Source organism: Panthera leo, chromosome A2 (genome assembly GCF_018350215.1).
Source record: "Panthera leo isolate Ple1 chromosome A2, P.leo_Ple1_pat1.1, whole genome shotgun sequence".
NCBI classification, from domain to species: Eukaryota; Metazoa; Chordata; class Mammalia; order Carnivora; family Felidae; genus Panthera; species Panthera leo.
This window is the reverse complement of record NC_056680.1, coordinates 92821887-92840798: the sequence shown is the minus strand read 5'-3', so window position 1 is coordinate 92840798 and position 18912 is coordinate 92821887.

Here is an 18912-nt window from a genome sequence, read left to right as displayed (position 1 = left end):
CGAGCTGGATCGCGTATTGCCGGAGAGGAGGAGGACGAGGGAGGCGCGCAGAGGCCGGCCTCGCAGTGACGCGCCGCTAGGGGCTGCGCGCGGGGAGGGCGCTGAGCGGGCCGGGAACGCTAACTGGAGGGCCCAGCGGGCGGAGGTGTGGAGCCGTGCGGCGTCTGGAGGAGTCGGGGAGCTCGGCGGGGTCAGGAGAGGGCGCGGAGAGAGCTGGGGAGGACTGAGAGAGAGCGCCGACCCAGGCAAGCAGTGCCGCGGGGAGCCCGGCTGCCTCGCTCCAGCTTTGAGTATCCCCTGGACTGGGAGCTGCTGAGAATCCGCCTCTCGCCTGCGGCCCCCACTCTGCCCTCAGTCTCTGCAAGGCTCCCCCTCGATTCCTTTAGAAGCAGCTCTAGAAAAATCAAGCCCACTTTTCTACTCCACTGCTTTTGTGCTGCGTAGTCTCCTTTCCACTCTAGACTTTGCTTTTTATTACGCCGTGCACCACCCCCTCCCCGTTCCCTCTTCCATACTCTCAGTTCCTGACAAGTCTCCACGAAACTGCGCTTTATTTCCTCTGCGTGTTCCTTCCCTCACCTTTACCCACCCAAACCGTCTTTTGTCTGGATTGTGTCCTTGTAATAAAATGTTTAGAAATGCCCTTTCATGAACCATATTTAAAAACTCCCTCAGATAGAAGGATCCTCACAGCCTGCGGAATGCAGATTAGTCTGTTGACTTTGACCTTTACTGTAGCTGGTGCCGAGCTAGCTGTGGAGTTGGGGAACAGAGGGGTTAGACAGGGAGTCAGGAGAACTGTGTTCCTAGGAAAGCCACTTAACTCTTGGGGCCTCGATGGCCTTGAATGCCCAGGGAATCTCTGAGCTGTAAGGACTCTTTTGGCTTTGGGATTCTGTAAATTTTCTCCCTGCAGATTACCTAGTCAGGACTCCTTTATCTTTTGCAAGAGATCTTTGTTTTCACAATTAAAATCAATTTGGGAAAATTCTCAAATCCGGGTAACTTTTTTTTTCATACGTTAATTCTCATTTCAGCAAATTAAGTTTAAAAATGATCTCTCCTGGTGGTTTATTAACCGGAGGTGGGGGGGGGGAACCGAGAAGGGGGTCTCTGATCGATCATTGGACAACTGCACTTTCCCCTCTGTAGTCCATTCACAGATTAACCTTTGCAAATGCTGGTTTGGAAATACATTCTTTGTTTGACTTGACATTTGCCCCGTCCCCTACCGCCAAATATTATTAAGGTTTAAAGTTTAGGCATAAGCTAAGCTTTTAGTGATGTTGGGGTATTGACAGCTGGTGAAATTCTTTCCATTTTGGTAACTGGAAAAAAAATAGTTAAATTTTATACCAATTTTTATTATTTTGCTTCAATTGTACTCTCAATGAAATTAGCATTTTTTAGCACTCTGGAGGACAAGGGGAGGAAATTCATGAATCTTAGTTGTTAATGAAAAGCATGCAGCTTCCTCATGTGTTTTTTCAGAAAAAACAATAGCATTATAAACTTTCACAAAGGGTTATTTAAAAATGAAGCATTTTCTAACTATCCTAAAGCTCTTAATTATTGTGCAAAACATGTAGGTAAACCATATATTTTATTATTATTATTATTAATTATTTATTCTTAAAGATTTTATTGTTTTAAGTAATCTCTACGCCCAACCTGGGGCTCGAACTCACAACCCCAAGATCGAGAGTCATATGCTCTACCAACTAAACCAGCCAGGCACCCCTAAACCATGTATTTTAAGTATTTTTAAAAGCTATCTTAACATTGGACTATCCCCCTCCCACCCAAAGGTCAAGTTATATGCAAAATCACTTAAAAGAGAATCAGTCAATAATTTGCAATTGCCAGAAGGAATGTCTGCTTTTCATATTTGAACTATTAAATATCCCTGATGGAAAATCTCATGTTGCCAATTGTGTCCCCCAAAATTGTTGGCATTGATGCAAAGCATGATTCCTTTCAGCTTATTCCAGGGTAACTGAAATTTTTACTACTGTTTTTCAGTTGGAGTTTTAGAATATAAAAATTATTTTGCAAGATTTTTCCAGGTCATGATGTGCTCTCTGAGAAATCTCTACAGTTCCCTGAAGTAGTAATTGATTCCACTCAAGTGCAGCAATAATTTTATTAAATGGATCTCTAGTGGCCTAGAGGTGTTAACACAAGTTTTTTTTGAAGTTATTACACAATTGAGTAACTTTAGAATGGTAGTTCTTAAGATGTGTAACCATGCACTGGTTCCTCAAGATGCTCTACCAGTAATTCATTCACTACAAAAATATTTATTGAACTCCTACTATATCCCCTGGCTGCGGCACTAGAAACAATGAAGAACACAGATAAACTTATCTGTCCTGTTAGAATTTATAGTTTGGTGGGGAAGCTAAATTAGTAAACAAATGCAAATAAGATTTATACGAATTGATTTATGCAAGTAAAGTAATATAAATCATGATAAAAACAACAGACTTTGAGATAAATAATAAAAAGAACTTTTTCATTTTCATGATTCACAATGCATATTATGGATTAGAGGCTCAGAATTTCTACTGTAAAGACTTACTTAATCTATTTTCCACAAATTCCCAAATTTATTTTGAGCACTGAAACTTTGTGAGGAATACTTCTTCATAAAATAGAACCATTTTTTGTGAAACTGCTTTTTTGAAACCAAAGGATCCAATGAACATACTTTTTTTGTCAGTGCACATTCATATATTTTAATAGATTTATAAATATACATACCATCTGTTTAAAATAGGTTTAGTTTGAAGACAAAATTATATAGAAACATAAATACATTTGTATATTTCAATAGATTTATAAGAATATATTTTATGGATATTGTCTGAGGAAAAAATGACAGAATATTTCTAAATCTATTAAAGTATATGAATATGCATCTGTATTAAAAGGTATTTTGTAGAATGTATTTCCATATATAAACATGGTCTAGATAGTTATAATTCTTAATCACTATATAGTTCATTATATTGCATAAAGCCCTACTTGGGACTTGATCTCAGGACCCTAGGGTCATGACCCTAGCCAAAATCAAGATTTGGACACTCAACCAGGCGTCCCTGGGAATATTTCTTTATTAAACATTTAAAATGCATATTTTAAGGGATGCCTGGGTGGCTCAGTCAGTTAAGCATCTGACTTCGGCTCAGGTCATGATCTCACAGCTTGTGGGTTCAAGCCCCACGTTGGGGCTCTGTGCCAACAGCTCAGAGCCTGGAGCCTGCTTCAGATTCTGTCTTCCAATCTCTCTCTGCCCCTCCCCCACTCATACTCTGTCTCTCTCTCTCTCTCTCTCTCTCTCTCTCAAAAAAAAATAAACATTAAAAAAAGTTTTAAATGCATATTTTAAACTCATTTTTATTGTTTTATCATGATAAGTGTATGCTTTAATTCCCATCCCCTGTTTCTCCACACACATTTAAAAATGTGTTTTTTTAAAGACTTTTTAAGGTAATCTCTACACCCTATATGCGGCTTGAATTTATAAACCCTAGATAAAGACTAACAATGCTCTACTGATGAGCCAGCCAGGCACCCCTAAAAATGTGTGTTTAAAAATAATGAAAAAAATTTTGGTACAAGCAGATTTGATTCTGGATCTCATGGATGACCATCTTATAACTCACAATAACCATGCAATTTCAGATCCCATTTTTTTTTTTTTTTGCATTTTTTATTGCATTGGTACCTAGCAATATTACCCTGTCAAACCTTACTGAGAGAACTCTTACAGCTGACCAAAAAAAAAGACAAAAAACCCAATTATAAAATGGATGAAGGATTTCAATACATATTTCTTCAAATAAGATATGCAAATGACCAATAAGATCATGGAAAGATGCTCAACATCATTAGTCCTTACAGAAATGCAAATCAAAACCACATGAGATATCATTTCACATCCACTGGATGGGTGTAATCCAAAAGTCAGTATCATAATATCAATGTTGGCGAGGAAGGGGAGAATTTAGAACCCCTATACATTGCTGATGGAAATGTGAAATGGTGCAGCTACTTTGGAAAACAGTTTGACAGTTCCATTTCTTGGTGTTGAAAACATGTCTACAGAAATACAGAATACAGAAACTTGCACACAAACGTTCATTGCAGTACTATTTAAATAGCTCAGAACCCAATGTCTATCAAGTCTATCAAATAAGGAATGTATAAATAAAAGGTAGTATATCCATATAGGGGATATTATTCACATATTATTATAAAAAGGAATGAAGTACTGATACAATGTGTGGATGAATCTTGACAATGTCTGCTAAATGAAGGCTGCCAGACTCAAAAGCCCATATATTTTATGATTCCATTATATAAGTTGTCCAGAATAGGCAAAGTCCATACAGACAGAAAATGAATTAGGAATTGCTAATCTACTACCTGGTGAGGAAGGGGTAGGGAATGACCATTTAATGGGTAGGGGCTTACTTTCTGAAATGATGAAAATATTCTGGAATTAAATCGTAGTGATGGTTGTACAACTTGGTGAATATACTCAAAACCACTGAATTGTACACTTTAAAATAGTTGACTTTATAGTATGTGAGTTATATCTCAATAATTAAAAAAAATAGTAATCAGGGATTGTCTCAACAAAACAAAACAAAATAGGGGCGCCTGGGTGGCTCAGTCGGTTGAGCGTCCGGCTTCATGAGCTCAGGTCATGATCTCACAGTTTGTGGGTTCAAGCCCCCTGTTGGGCTCTGTGCTGACGGCTCAGAGCCTGGAGCCTGCTTCAAATTCTGTGCGTGTGTCTCTCTCTCTGCCCCTCCCCCACTCATGCTCTGTCTCTCTCCTTCAAAAGTAAATAAAAACATTAAAAAAAATTTAAAAACCCCAAAACCCCCAAAACCTTAATGAGTGAGCAGATGTAGACAATTTCTAACAAGGCATCCCCTTTGAGTGAAGACCAGATAACATTAAATCTGTGCTCTACTAAGGTATATTTAGCGGTTGACAGAAGAGAAAAAAGTGATGGAAGAAATTACTCACTCTTATTTTATTTATTTTATTTTTAAAAATCTCTTTAAAATGTATGTATGTATTCAGAGCACAAGCAGAGGAAAAGGACAGAGGGAGAGAGAGAGAATCTTAAGCAGGCCCCATTCTCAGAAAGGAGCCCAATCAGGGCTCAATTCCATGACCCTGGAATCATGACCTGAGCCAAAATCAAGAGTTGGAAACTCAACCAAATGAGCCATCCAGGCGCCCTACATTTTAATTTATGTATGTTAAACCCTGAAGATCTACAGAGTTATAGTTAGTACCATGCCCACCTTTTACAAGCAGTCATTTAACTTCTATCAAACAATATTGTTCTTTACATTCACTTAATTAGCTTTGAACTTTTTGTGAAAGCCTGTTCTCCCACTTACAATTGTGTGACACAGAACAAGTTGCTCAGTCTGTTGCTGACTCTTGTCTCAGTCTCAATTTCCTCATCTATTAAATGGGTATAATAATAGTGTCCACCTAACAGTGGTTGTTACGAATATTGAATGAGACAGTGTAAGTAAAGAGCCTAGTACTTATTAACTAGTGTAAATGCTAGATATTATTTAACAACTTGCAAACTTGTTTGGTTTTATAGTTGTGTACATGCTCTAAGCATAAGAAATTTATACTAAGTTTTACATTGGAATATATTCTCGTAATTAAAAAGTTTTTTTTTAATGTTTATTTATTTTCAGAGAAATAGAATGTGAGCAGGGGAGGGGCAAAGAGAGAGGGAGACATAGACTCTGAAGCAGGATCCAGGCTCCATGCTGTCTGCACAAAGCCCAACGCGGGGCTTGAACTTATGAACCATGAGATCATGACTTGAACCTAAGTTAGGTGCTTAAGTCCCCCAGGCTCCCCTATTCCTGTAATTTTTAATAAAAAAATGTAAGTCCACAACATGGCTATTGAGGACTTGTCCCCCTTCTTTTTTCTTTAAAAAGATTTCATACTTCAAGTTTGGGAAACACTGGTTTAGAAGAAGCTTAGGTTTTTTTGTTTTTGTTTTTTCTCTCCATACATCACTCTATACTCTCCACTACCTCACTGCCATCACTTTTTAAGTCTTAAAATTTAATAAAGATCAACCATACCCAAGTTTAGTCGCCTTGTTCATAGCTTAGAGTTTGAGTTGAAATACTAGTAGGTAAATGAAAAAGGCAGCATGTTGCAGTGCAAATTTGTAGAATAGGAGTTAGAAAGTCTTCAATGACTTATGTGAACTTTTAGCAAGTTGCTTATTACTCTGGGTCTTAGGTATAGTGTCTTGACTACGAAGACTGATCTTCAAGTCCCTTCAAGGTCTAAAATTCTGACATTTTCAGTATACCAACTATTGTTCTGTGATAAGTTGTCATGTCACCTAGTACTTAATAGAGAGATGTGCCTTTCAAGGTGCCAAACTTTCATGTGGTATCACCTAGTTGGAAGGTGATTAGTGGTCTGCCCTTTTCTCATTTGGTATCAGTTTGAATACACAGCAAGATTCTCCAAAGTAGCAGAAGGTAAAATGGTCAGAAGTAGAGAAGATATGGATTATTTAAAGATTGAAAAATTAACTAGAAAATTCACACTTGGCTGCACAGTATTAAAGAGTCATTCCTGATTTTTTTTTTCTTTTTTAACCCATCATATTCTTTTGATATCATTTTAGGCACCATCTTAACAGCCACCATGTAAAATGTTGTAGAAAGTTCTTGTGGTAGCTGGTCTTCAGAGATGGCCTCCCAGTGAATTACACCTTCCGGTATTCATGCCTTTGTGTAGTCTTTCCCCACACTGAACCTGGGCTGGCCCCATTTAACAAATAGACTGCAGTAGTGGTGATGCTTTGTGACTTCTAAGGATAGAACACAAGAAGCCTTGTAGCCTCTGCCTTGGTTTCTTAGAACTCTTATTCTGGGGGAAGCAAGCAGCCATTTGAAATTTACCTTGAGACCACCATGCTGTGAGGAAACCCAATCTAGACTCATTGAGAGCCCACATAAAGAGACAGACACCTGACCAGTCTGCCCAGTTAAGGTGTAAATCATGTGAGGGAAGAAGCTGTCTTGGATGTCCAACACAAAACATCAGATGAAGTCAGCCCCAGCTACCACCGGATGATGAAAGCATGAAAGACTCCAAAGGAGAATCACCAGAATGAGGTCAGTCAACTCACAGAACTGTGAGAAGTAAACAATTGTTGTTTTATACTGTCAATATTGGGGCAAGGTGTTATGCAGTGGTACAGTAGCTTGTTTAAGGACCAAAAAAAGTTCATTTTCTTTTTGATCAGTAATACCCATTTTACATCTCTCTCATAAGAACTCCTTAAAAAATATCTCCATTAGCACTTTTTTTCAGGAGACTATTTCTTTGTTTTATTATTTTAAAAAAATCACAAAGACATTATTTCATGGTTTCATGTCATTTCATCATTTTTTAATGCCTGGTTTAAGATGTAGGTTTCCGGAATAATTGAGTTATCTCCAACATTACAAATCCTGTCATTAATACTCATGAAAGAAATCAGCTTCAAGAAACAAAACCCAAGTGCTAGTTCTATAAACATAAATGTTTGACCCTATGACTATAAAGGGATCAGAGAAGATTAGGAAAGGAAGAGATATAAAACAGGAGTCTATTTTATAATCACTTTTATTTTTTTAAAGTTATTTTTAACCTAGTTTATTTATTTTAAAACACATTTAAGTAAAATTGTAATGCACTTTGAAATGTTGGAATTTTATCACTGTAAATCCAACTATCTCTAAAAAAGATATGGCCATTTCATTTTATACAAATGTTATAAGAACTGACCACAGCATTTGTACATGACAATTGTTTTATAATACTTAATTTCCTATAACACTCCAAAATAAATTCTATTTAGGTCAAAGGGTCAAAATTTAAGTCATATGATAAAGAAAATCAGATAAAACCAAAGTGAACATTAGTCATATTTCTAGTGGGGAAAGGATTCTTTGTGTTTGAATAAATGGAAGCAATCCCAAAGATAAAGAATTATAATTTCAACTAAATAAGAGTTAAAGTTCTGTGTTTTTAAAAAACATACACTGAGGGGAAATGTTTGCTGTAACTTAACAAAAGATTAATGTCAAATATTTAAATAGCTCACACAAATTCAAAACAGAAGCAACTTTAGGCTCCAATAAAAGCACAAAAGAATTGAACATTTTAATAAAGAAGATATAAAATTGTTTAATAAACAGAGACACTGGGAAAGATACCATTTATAGGCTTTCATAATCTCTTCACTCTTCTCCTGTTGGTTAATTTTGAACAATCCAGTATTTATGCAAATCATCAAAGGTTTTACCTTTGTAGGTTTTACCTTAAGGTTTTACCTTAAGTAGGCCATTGGCTTAAAAATGCTGGGACAACATTTCTTTTGTTCTCACCTTTATTATGCAGTTATGTAATAAAGAAATTTCCAGACTTTCTAATCTTCAATGTATAAAGTTCTTCCGTAAACTTGGGTAGAAAGACTCAGTATCATGAAAATGCAATTGTCCCCAAATATATCTATAAATTCAGTGTGACTCCAATAGGTATCCTGTCAGGATTTTTCATGGAACTAGACACATTAACTCCAAGATTGACACGGAAGAGCAAGAGGTCAAGGACAGGCATGAAATTCCCAGAGAAAAAGAATATAGATGATTTTTCCTTTCAGACACAAGGCTAATACAAAACTGTGAAAACTGTATAACATAGGGTTAGACAAACAGGCCAAGGTAATAGAACAGACAACATCTGTTCCCTGGGCACAGAGAAAAAAAAGTGTGATTTATGGCAGAGCAGGCCTTGTCTGTCAGTGGGAAGGAAGTGCTATTGTTTATATTCTTACACAAATTCATTTTATGAAAAAAAGTGAAGTTGTACTTTATCCCACAAAAATTAGTTCTAGGAAAACGAAAGACTTACTATGAGAGGGAAACTTGAAAACCTAGGAAAATATCTTTAAGGAAGAAGACACAGGATTTCACTCATATGTGGAATTTTAACAAATAAAACAGATGAACATATGGGAGGGAGAAAAAAAGAGAGGGAAACGAGGCTCTTTTTTTTTTAAATACAATTTATTGTCAAACGGGCTTCCATGCAACATCCAGTGCTCATCCCAACAAGTGCCCTCCTCTATGCCCATCACCCATTTTCCCCTCTCCTCCACCCCCTATCAACCCTCAGTTTCTTCTCTGTATTTAAGAATTTCTTATGGTTTGCCTCCCTCCCTCTCTGTTTGTAACTATTTTTCCCCTTTCTGTTCCCCTCTGGTCTTCTGTTAAGTTTCTCAAGATCCACATATGAATGAAAACATATGCTATCTGTCTTTCTCTGACTGACTTATTTCAATTAGGATAATAGCCTCCATTTCCATCCACGTTGCTGCAAATGGCCATAGTTCATTCTTTCTCATTGCCAAATAGTATTCCATTGTATATATAAACCACATCTTCTTTATCCATTAATCAGTTGGTGAACATTTAGGCTCTTTCCATAATTTGGCTATTGCTGAAAGTGCTGCTATAAACATTGGGGTACAAGTGCCCCTATGCATCAGCACTCCTGTATCCCTTGGGTAAATTCCTAGCAGTGCTATTACCGGGTCATAAGGTAGTTCTATTTTTAATTTTTTGAGGAACCTCCACACTGTTTTCCAGAGCGGCTGCACCAATTTGCATTCCCACCAACAGTACAAAAGGATTCCTGTTTCTCCACATCCTCGCTGGCATCTGTCTATAGTTTCCTGATTTGTTCATTTTAGCCACTCAGACCGGTATGAGGTGGTATCTCCGTGTGGCCTTGATTTGTATTTCCCTGATGATGAGTGACATTGAGCATCATTTCATGTGTTTGTTGGCCATCTGGATGTCTTCTTTTGAAAAGTGTGTATTCATGTCTTCTGCCCCTTTCTTCACATGATTATTTGTTTTTCAGGTGTGGAGTTTGGGGAGTTCTTAATAGATTTCGGTTACTAGCCCTTTGTCCGATATGTCATTTGCAAATACCTTTTTCCATTCCATCGGTTGTCTTTTAGTTTTGTTGATTGTTTCCTTTGCAGTGCAGAAGCTTTTTATCCTCATGAGGCCCCAGTAGTTCATTTTTGCTTTTAATTCCCTTGCCTTTGGAGATGCGTTAAGAAATTGCTGTGGCTGAGGTCAGAGAGGATTTTTCCTGCTTTCTCCTCTAGAGTTTTGATGGTTTCCTGTCTCACATTCAGGTCTTTCATCCATTTTGAGTTTATTTTTGTCTATGGTGTAAAAAAGTGGTCTAGTATCATTCTTCTGCATGTTGCTATCCAGTTCTCCCAGGACCTCTTGCTAAAGACACTGTCTTTTTTCCATTGGATACTCTTTCCTGCTTTGTCAAAGATTAGTTGGCCATACATTTGTGTCCAATTCTGGGTTCTCTATTCTATTCCATTGGTCTATGTGTCTGTTTTTGTGCCAATACCATACTGTCTTGATGATTACAGCTTTGTAGTAGAGGCTAAAGTCTGGGATTGTGATTCCTCCTGCTTTGGTTTCTTAAGAATAGAGAACAAACTGACAGTTGATGGAGGGAGGTAGGTGGGAGATGGGCTAGATGGGTGACATGGATTAAGGAAGGCACTTGTAACGAAGAGCACAGTAAGTGATGTAAGAAATAAATTACCGAATTCTACTCCTGAAACCAATATTGATTGCACTGTATGTTAACTAACTAGAATTTAAATAAAAATTAAAAAAGAGAAAAAACATAGGAAAATATCTTTGTGACCTTTGAGTAGGGATAGATCTATTAAATAAGACATACGTACAAAGATGTGAACCGAAAGAGGAAAAGATGTATCCATTTGATGCAGAAATTAAAGCTCCTTATGACCAAAAGAAACCATAAAGTGATTGAAGAGTACTAGTCATGTTGTAAAAACATACGTGCTATGCGTATAAGCAAACTATTAGCATCCAAAAATAAAAACTGTACAAATTTATAAAAGCAATGGCAATCCAAAAGAAAAATGGTTGAAAACATGTGCATGGTATTCACCCTAGCAATACTATTCCTGTTATTTGCCTCAGATACTTTTGTCTCAGAACCTGTTTACACTCTTAAACATTATTGGAGAACCCCTAAGAGTTTTTGTTTCTGTGGGTTATATCTATCAATTTTTACCAAATTAAACCTGAGAGATTTAAAAAATATTTATTATTTAATTTCAAAATAACAATAATAGACCAATTACATGTGAACATAAATAAGTTTTTGAAAAATTAGTGTATTTTCCAAAACAAAAAGTGAGAAAAGTGGCACTGTTTCATATATTTTGAAAGATTTCTGTAATGCCGAGCTTAACGGGCAGCCTGATTCTCCTAGTTGTTTCTGTACTCAGTCTGTTGCAATACCACAAGTCATGTAGCCTCTGGAAAACTCCACTGTTCACTTGTGAGAGAATGAAAGTTAAAAAGTCAAATAACATCGTAGTATTATTTTGGGGCACCTGGGTGGCTCAGTTGGTTAAGTGTGTGACTCTTCATTTCAGCTCAGGTCATGCTCTCATGGTTCGTGGGGTCGAGCGCCAGATCGGACTCTTTGTTGACAACTCAGAGCCTGCTTGGGATTCTCTTTCCCCCTCTTTGCCCCTCCCCTGCTCACACTCTTTCAAAATAAATAAATAAGCTTTAAAAAAATCTTTAAAAAATAGTAAAATAACATCTTAGTATTATTTTAAAAGTAGTTTTGTACAGGGATTTATACATAGGAGCTAAAATCATAAAGGAAAGCAAGGGAATGATTGACCAAAAATTCAGGTTGCTGTCTATCTCTGGGGGTGGGAGTGAGGAGCAAGCTACAATAAGGAGGGGCACTTGGGGCCTTCTGAGACACTAATATTTTATTTCTTAAGCTGGATGTCTGTCACATGAGTGTTAATTTCATTATTATTTTAACTGTGCATTCATGTACATATTTCATACACACATACAAATATATAATTAAAAACATTTTTATAATGTGACAAAAATCTATTCAAAATGACTACAACAATAAAAGAAATATACTGACTTTCATAATTGAAAATCCAATAGGAGAGAGTTTCAGGTATGGTTTGATCCAGAGTGCACTCCTGTAGCTTGGGGAACAGGTCATGTTCCTTCAGAGCCAAAGAGCTTTGGGAAAGGCTGAATGCCAGAATGATGAAATTACTGAAAGAGGAAAAATGTAGGCAGGAAAAATTAGTAAATGTTCAGAGCCACAAAACATAAAATAGGTATGATAGGTATTTCAGTTAGCACTTCTTATCTTATACCCAACTATTAAAATCCTTGTTTTTCCTGTTTGACTTTTGCTAACCTGAATTTCTAGCTATAATGAACCTATTAAGAGGCATAATGATTTTATTAAATCCTTCTATTAGTCTATAACCATAACATTCCAACTTTGTGCTTTAAATTTAAAGAATTCCAAATTTATGCTTTAAATTTTTGCTAGAAAGAGATTTTGATTCAATAAGAAAAGCTCCTTTTAAGTGTGTTGGCATTTGGACCAAGAAATAGTGTTAAAAACTTGTTGAAATAGTGACTTCTATGCCTGTATCCTTGTGTTCCAGATGTTTCTATAGGTCATTCTTAGAGTCATATTGACTTTTGATATAATTGCAACTTTCATTCTCTTCTTATTTATTTATTTATTTATTTATTTATTTTTTAATGCTTATTTATTTTTGACAGAGAGAGAGACAGAGCATGAGCGAGGGAGGAGCAGAGAGAGAGGGAGACACAGAATCCGAAGCAGGCTCCAGGCTCTGGGCTGTCAGCACAGAGCCCGACGCGGGGCTCGAACTCACAGACAGTGAGATCATGACCTGAGCTGAAGTCGGACACTCAACCGACTGAGCCACCCAGGCTCCCCTCTTCTTCTTTAAAATTTTAATATTATTCTAATTGTTAAAATGTTGTAATAGACAACTTTCCCAAACTCTTATTGTCACAGCTTATTATTTTGAATAATTATGAAATTATTTAAATAATTGAAAATTTCTCTTTGAAGTCTGAAGGTTTTTTTAAAAATGTTTATTTTGTTTTATTTTTAAGAGAGAGAGAGAGAGAGAGAGAGAGCGCACAGGCAGAGGAAGGGCAGAGAGAGAGGGGGAGACACAGAATCTGAAGCAGGCTCCAGGCTCCAAGCTGTCAGCACAGAGCCCCACGCGGGGCTTAAATTCATGAACTGTTAGATCATGACCTGATCCAAAGTCCTACGCTAAACCGACTGAGCCACCCAGGTGCCCCTTAAGTCTGAAAACTTTTTAAAAAAATATTATTGATAGTAATCTCTCAAGCCGTACTAGACATATTAAATGCTATGTAATTTTATGTTTTCTTTATGATGCAAGGTCATTAGGAATGTAAATTACTTTGTTATAATTACAATGATTTTAGATGCAAGTAGCTGTTTGTTTTATATGTAAGGGGATGACTCTAACAACGAGTGTACATTTTTCATACTTTTTAGGACTGTTCTCACCATGAGCTTTAACTTTCTGATATTAATATGCCAGCACCTAGCAGTAAAACTCCTCTAAGTCCTTGTATCCAAAGTGCAATAAGCTGATAAACTAGATAAAAGTTTGATATAACCACGTCAAAAGTATCTGTAAATGGGTTTTGAATGACGTTCTCCCTAAAAACAATGTAATTTTAGAGCAAAGATTTTTGATACATTCCTTTTATATCACAAGAGTTTTTACATTTTTATTTATAAATTTTCCTTCTTACCAAGTTCCCAGTTATATCTTACACATTTAAATTTCTAAGAGATTTTTCTAGGCAATGAATATGCATTGTTTTATAATCAGGAAAATGCACTAAATGTGAATAAAAGTGCTAAATTATTTCAGTTATATAATATTATTACTTTTTATGGTCTAACCACTATACTGTTAGAATCTATGCTTTCTCCTCATCATGCTGACTCTGACCTTTATTACTTCCTTTCTAAGCTATCTGTGATTTTGTTTAAAAAGATTATTTTTAATTGTCTCTTTTTCTCCAAAAATTAGTTTAGTGATTTAATTATTTCTCATTTTGATATGAAAACACTATTTCACAGATGCTCCAAATTTTAAAAAAAATCTCCATTGTCTATAGGATAAAACACAGACTATTAGAACTCTTCTCTAGTGTACTTCCAAATTACTTAGCTTCTTTCACTTACTATGCCCTTGTGTAATCTCTCTTTTTACATCTTTTTGGCCTACAATATGTCATTTGCAGTCCTATCCCCTGATGAGACTCGACCCACCTCTACTAATGATCTACTGTTTTGATCTCTTTCCTTTAGGAAGCCTCTCTTGTGTTTTCCCAGCCCACACAAAACTCTCTCTCTAATTACGTATGGCACTTATTATCCTATTATTGATGTAGAGCATGCTTACTATTTTGTATTGCTTCTCTTTCTAGAATAACCTTTGGATGATTTTGTATATCTGCAACACCTCGTACAGTGTTTATCATAATACCTAGAACAGTGTTGTGTTTTATTAGACACTTGGTAAGAAGAATGAAATGATGGCTGGGTTGATTTCATTTAGAGTACATGCCAGTTGTCTATCTGTTATCATCCTTTCATGATGAAGAAGTGTGGGTTTTCTTTTGGCGAGGCATCCTTGCAGTGAGTATAATGTGAGTAGATGTTTCCATCAGGAAAGCAAAATAGAGACTGTAAGCCAAACTCAAATCATTCTGGCCAAAGACATAAACAGCCAAATTCTTTCAGAAATGGTTTCCTGGAAGCAATTTGCATTGACTGTGCTTTTGTCCAAAGAGCCTCCTTTAAAAGTGACATAGCAGTATTGGGACGCCTGGGTGGCTCAGTCGGTTAAGCATCCAACTTTGGTTCAGGTCATGATCTCACAGTTGGTGAGTTCGAGCCCTGTGCCAGGCTCTGTGCTGACAGATCAGAGCCTGGAGCTTGCTTTGCATTCTGTGTCTCCCTCTCTCTACCCCTCCCCTGCTCACACTCTGTCTCTCTATCTCTCTGTCTCTGTCTCTCTCTCAAAAATGAATAAACATTTAAAAAAGTGACATAGCAGTATGTAGTAAATCTAATCATTGTAGATAACTAGATTGGAGTAGCAGTATTTATCTCTTGGTTAAAATCATCTAGATTATTGTGTCAACAATTCACTTCATTTTAGAAAGTTGCAATTCATTTTATGCAGATATGTAAGAGAAATTATACATATTTTTTAAAGTTTATTTATTTTGAGAGAGAGAGAGAGACAGAGAGAAAGAGAGAGAGAGTATTAGTGGGGTTGGGGCAGAGAGAGAGGGAGAGAGAGAGAATCTCAACCAGGCTCCACACTGGCAGCACAGAGCCCAGTGTTGGGCTTGAACTCACGAACTGTGAGATCATAACCTGAACTGAAACCAAGAGTTGGATGTCTAACCGACTGAGCCTCACAGGCACCCCAAAAGTACACAGATTCTTAGAACTGCAGTACTTTCCTAATTACTGAACAGCTCTTTCTCTGGTTGAAGCAAATGTGTTAAATGGATTAAAAAAAATACATGTGAGTGTCATTGTACAGTGACTAAAGACTCAATAGAAACTTGGTATTTTTTTCCTTATAGTACAGTGATCAGAGTCAGATTCCCAAACTGGGTTAAAGACATTCATACCTATACATATACAGGGTTGTATGATCAAAATCAAATAAACACCTGTTTATTAATTGTAAGCTAAGCCTTACTTGCACTGAAAAGAAATACAAGCCATGATCCTTGCCTTTAAGAAGTTTGCAATCTGGATAGGTAGATATAGGTAGATAGTATGTGTTATTTATTGAAATATGAATTCATGATAGAATAAAGTAGTGCATCATATTGGTCATATAATAATACAACAAAAATGTTATTCTGAGGAAGAAGGGGAGAGGAGTTCCTTTGGGATGAATAGGATGACTTTAGAAAATTAAATGGAAGTAGACTTTGAGTTGTACTTTAGGATGAGTGGATTTTGAATAATGAAAGAAAGGTGAGAAAGACTTTCTTGGAGAATAAAGGATGTGAACAGTGTGAGCAAGACCATGGAGACAAAGACATTTTTGGAGGAGAGTGAGTAAATCAGTTTTTCAGAAAGGTGAAAAATTGCAGATTAGGCTAGAAAAGCATTTTGGGCAAGATTGTGGAAGAATGTGAATGCCAGATTAAGGACTAAGTATTTTGTAAGCAGTGAGGAGGTATTTGGGGAAGATCTTGATAAAAGAAAAAGCTTGATCCAAGTTGGGTTTCAGAAAGAGTAGTTTGTCAGCTATGTACCACTTGAAAAGGAGGGCAAAATTTGCAGCAACGTGGATGGAACTGAAGGGTATTATGCTAAGTGAAGTAAGTCAGTCAGAGAAAGACAGATCATGTTTTCACTCATATGTGGAACTTGAGAAACTTAACAGAAGACCATGGGGGAAGAGAAGGGGAGAAATAGTTACAAACAGAGAGGGAGGGAGGCAAACCATAAGGACTCTTAAATACAAAGAACAAACTGAGGGTTGATAGGGGAGTGGGGGAGAGGGGAAAATGGGTGATGGGCATTGAGGAGGGCACTTGTTGGGATGAGCACTGGGTGTTGTATGTAAGCGATGAACCATGGGAATCTACCCCCCAAACCAAGAGCACACTGTATACACTGCATGTTAGCCAACTTGACAATAAATTATATTTAAAAAAATAAAGCAAGCATAATTCCTTTGATAATTAGAATATGCAGAAAATAAACTGAACTTCAGTTATTAAAAAAAAGAAAAGAAAAGGAGGGCTAAGAGACAGGGTAATATGAGGCTGTTCGAGACAAGCAGTTGAAGTGCAAGGTAGAGCAGCAAACATAATGATATTTTTCTGTTTGGTATTCCTTCCTTTCTGATTCAGTGGTTCAGCTGGAGAGGGCACAATTTCCCCTCAAGAGCCACTGGTAGGCACATGACCCTGATCTACTCAACTAGGAGAGTCCATTCCTAGGTTATAATTATTGGTTCACAGATGGGCACATGATCTAAATTGAGCCAATTAGTTTTACCTCTAGAATTTTTTTCTGCTAGACCTATTAGGAAAGATACCTTCTTCCTCGGGGACCCTAACATTGTCAGTGCTCATCTTTCCTGTCACATTGTTTGCTAGCTAGACCCCAGCATTGTCCTAAAGTTCCCTCCTGACATTCACATGCTTGTATAGTCTCCTTCGTGTTGTATTAGGGTTGGTCTTTATGATACATGAGTATACAGCAGAAGTGGTGGTATTTTATATGTGAAACTGGAAGCTACAGATTCCAAAATGGAATCAACAACACTTGGTAATTGATTGGATTTTTAGACGTAGGAGAATGCAAAGTTTTCAACTTTGACAAAATGGTTATATCATTAGCAGATGTAACAATGTCTGGAAGGAGGATTTGTTATATTGTGCTAGATGAATAGGAGGTAAGAAATTTATCATCAGGTTGAGGCTCTAGGTAGCAGTTTTAGGAACAATGGCTGGTATTTAGAAAAACGAGGTAGACTCACAAAATAGTGAGTTCTCTGTCACTGTTCGATTCCTTATTGCAGATGTTGGAGACTGGACTTATTATAATAATACAGCATCTAAAATCACTTCTGAGTGAGTGATTTGATTGCTACTAGTTGTTACACACACACACACTCACACTCACACTAAAGGTAAAGGTAAATGGAGGCAATAGCCATAATCTCTCCAATCATAGAGCTCTTAGCAGTTTTCTCCTTGTTTCTCACTGTTGCTTCAGGTGAATTATAATCTCTGTTGGAGCACCTACCCCAGTTTACTAGACAGGCTGGAACCAGGATCAGGGGACTCCTGGTCACATCCATCCCTTAACTTTGCAAACTACTTTAGCTCCATTTCTACTTGATTCCATGCTGTATAAAATTGGCATTCTCACAAAATACTCAGAAAAACAGGGGAAACCAACAGGCACTCCAGCAAACGGACAAACTGTGTTGTTTATATGTGTTTTTACCACTATGAGTTTATGACCTGTAAACATTTTTCTGATAGTGCCCAATACACTTCAATTCCCTTCTCCTTGAAGTTTCTTTTCCCTTAAAAAAATGTTATCCTCTGGGCCATTTTTCTAAAAACATTTCTCCTTTTCTCTAACATGATCCTGAAGCAAACACAATACATGGCTTGGGGAAAATAAAACAGAAATGTAAAACAAGGAAGTTAGACTAGATAATTGCTAAGATTCCTCTTAGCTCATAAATTTAAATAGCAAGTCCTAAGGATTTTGTATGTAGCATCACTGAACCCCTTTAGTAATAGTTTCAAGTACTTGTAGTGATACAATTATGCAAGCTATATTTTTAAATGCTTTTTCATCAAATTGTTGTAAAATTCTGTGAACACTTAAAAGGCATTTATGGGCTTGAAAGGGCTAACATGGTTCTTTATTAAGTGTCTTATTCATGGGAAGCCAAATCTTGATATTCAATAGCGTTTGTGCAACACAGAAAACAAGGAAGTGCAACAATGCAAAGAAAGCAGGTCCATCAGAGTCTTGCCTCATTCTCTTGTCTCCCTTAATCCATGCCTTGGATTCACTGAATGCTTTTTTTCTTTCAATTCTGGAAAAATCTCTTCCACTTGCAAGATTTGGTAGATGCCTGCCTTAGAGATTTATTATGTACTTTCCCTGCATCCACTTGAATATTTTAATGAAAAATAGAGGCTATCTTTAAAAATATTTGTTTTGGCAAGTGTAAAAGGATTAGCAAAAGCAGTGATACTTTTAATGATTTGTAAAATCACACAAGAGACTTGTTCATCGTTGGTGATACACTTAGCATTTTAAGGTTTTCTTATGCCACCT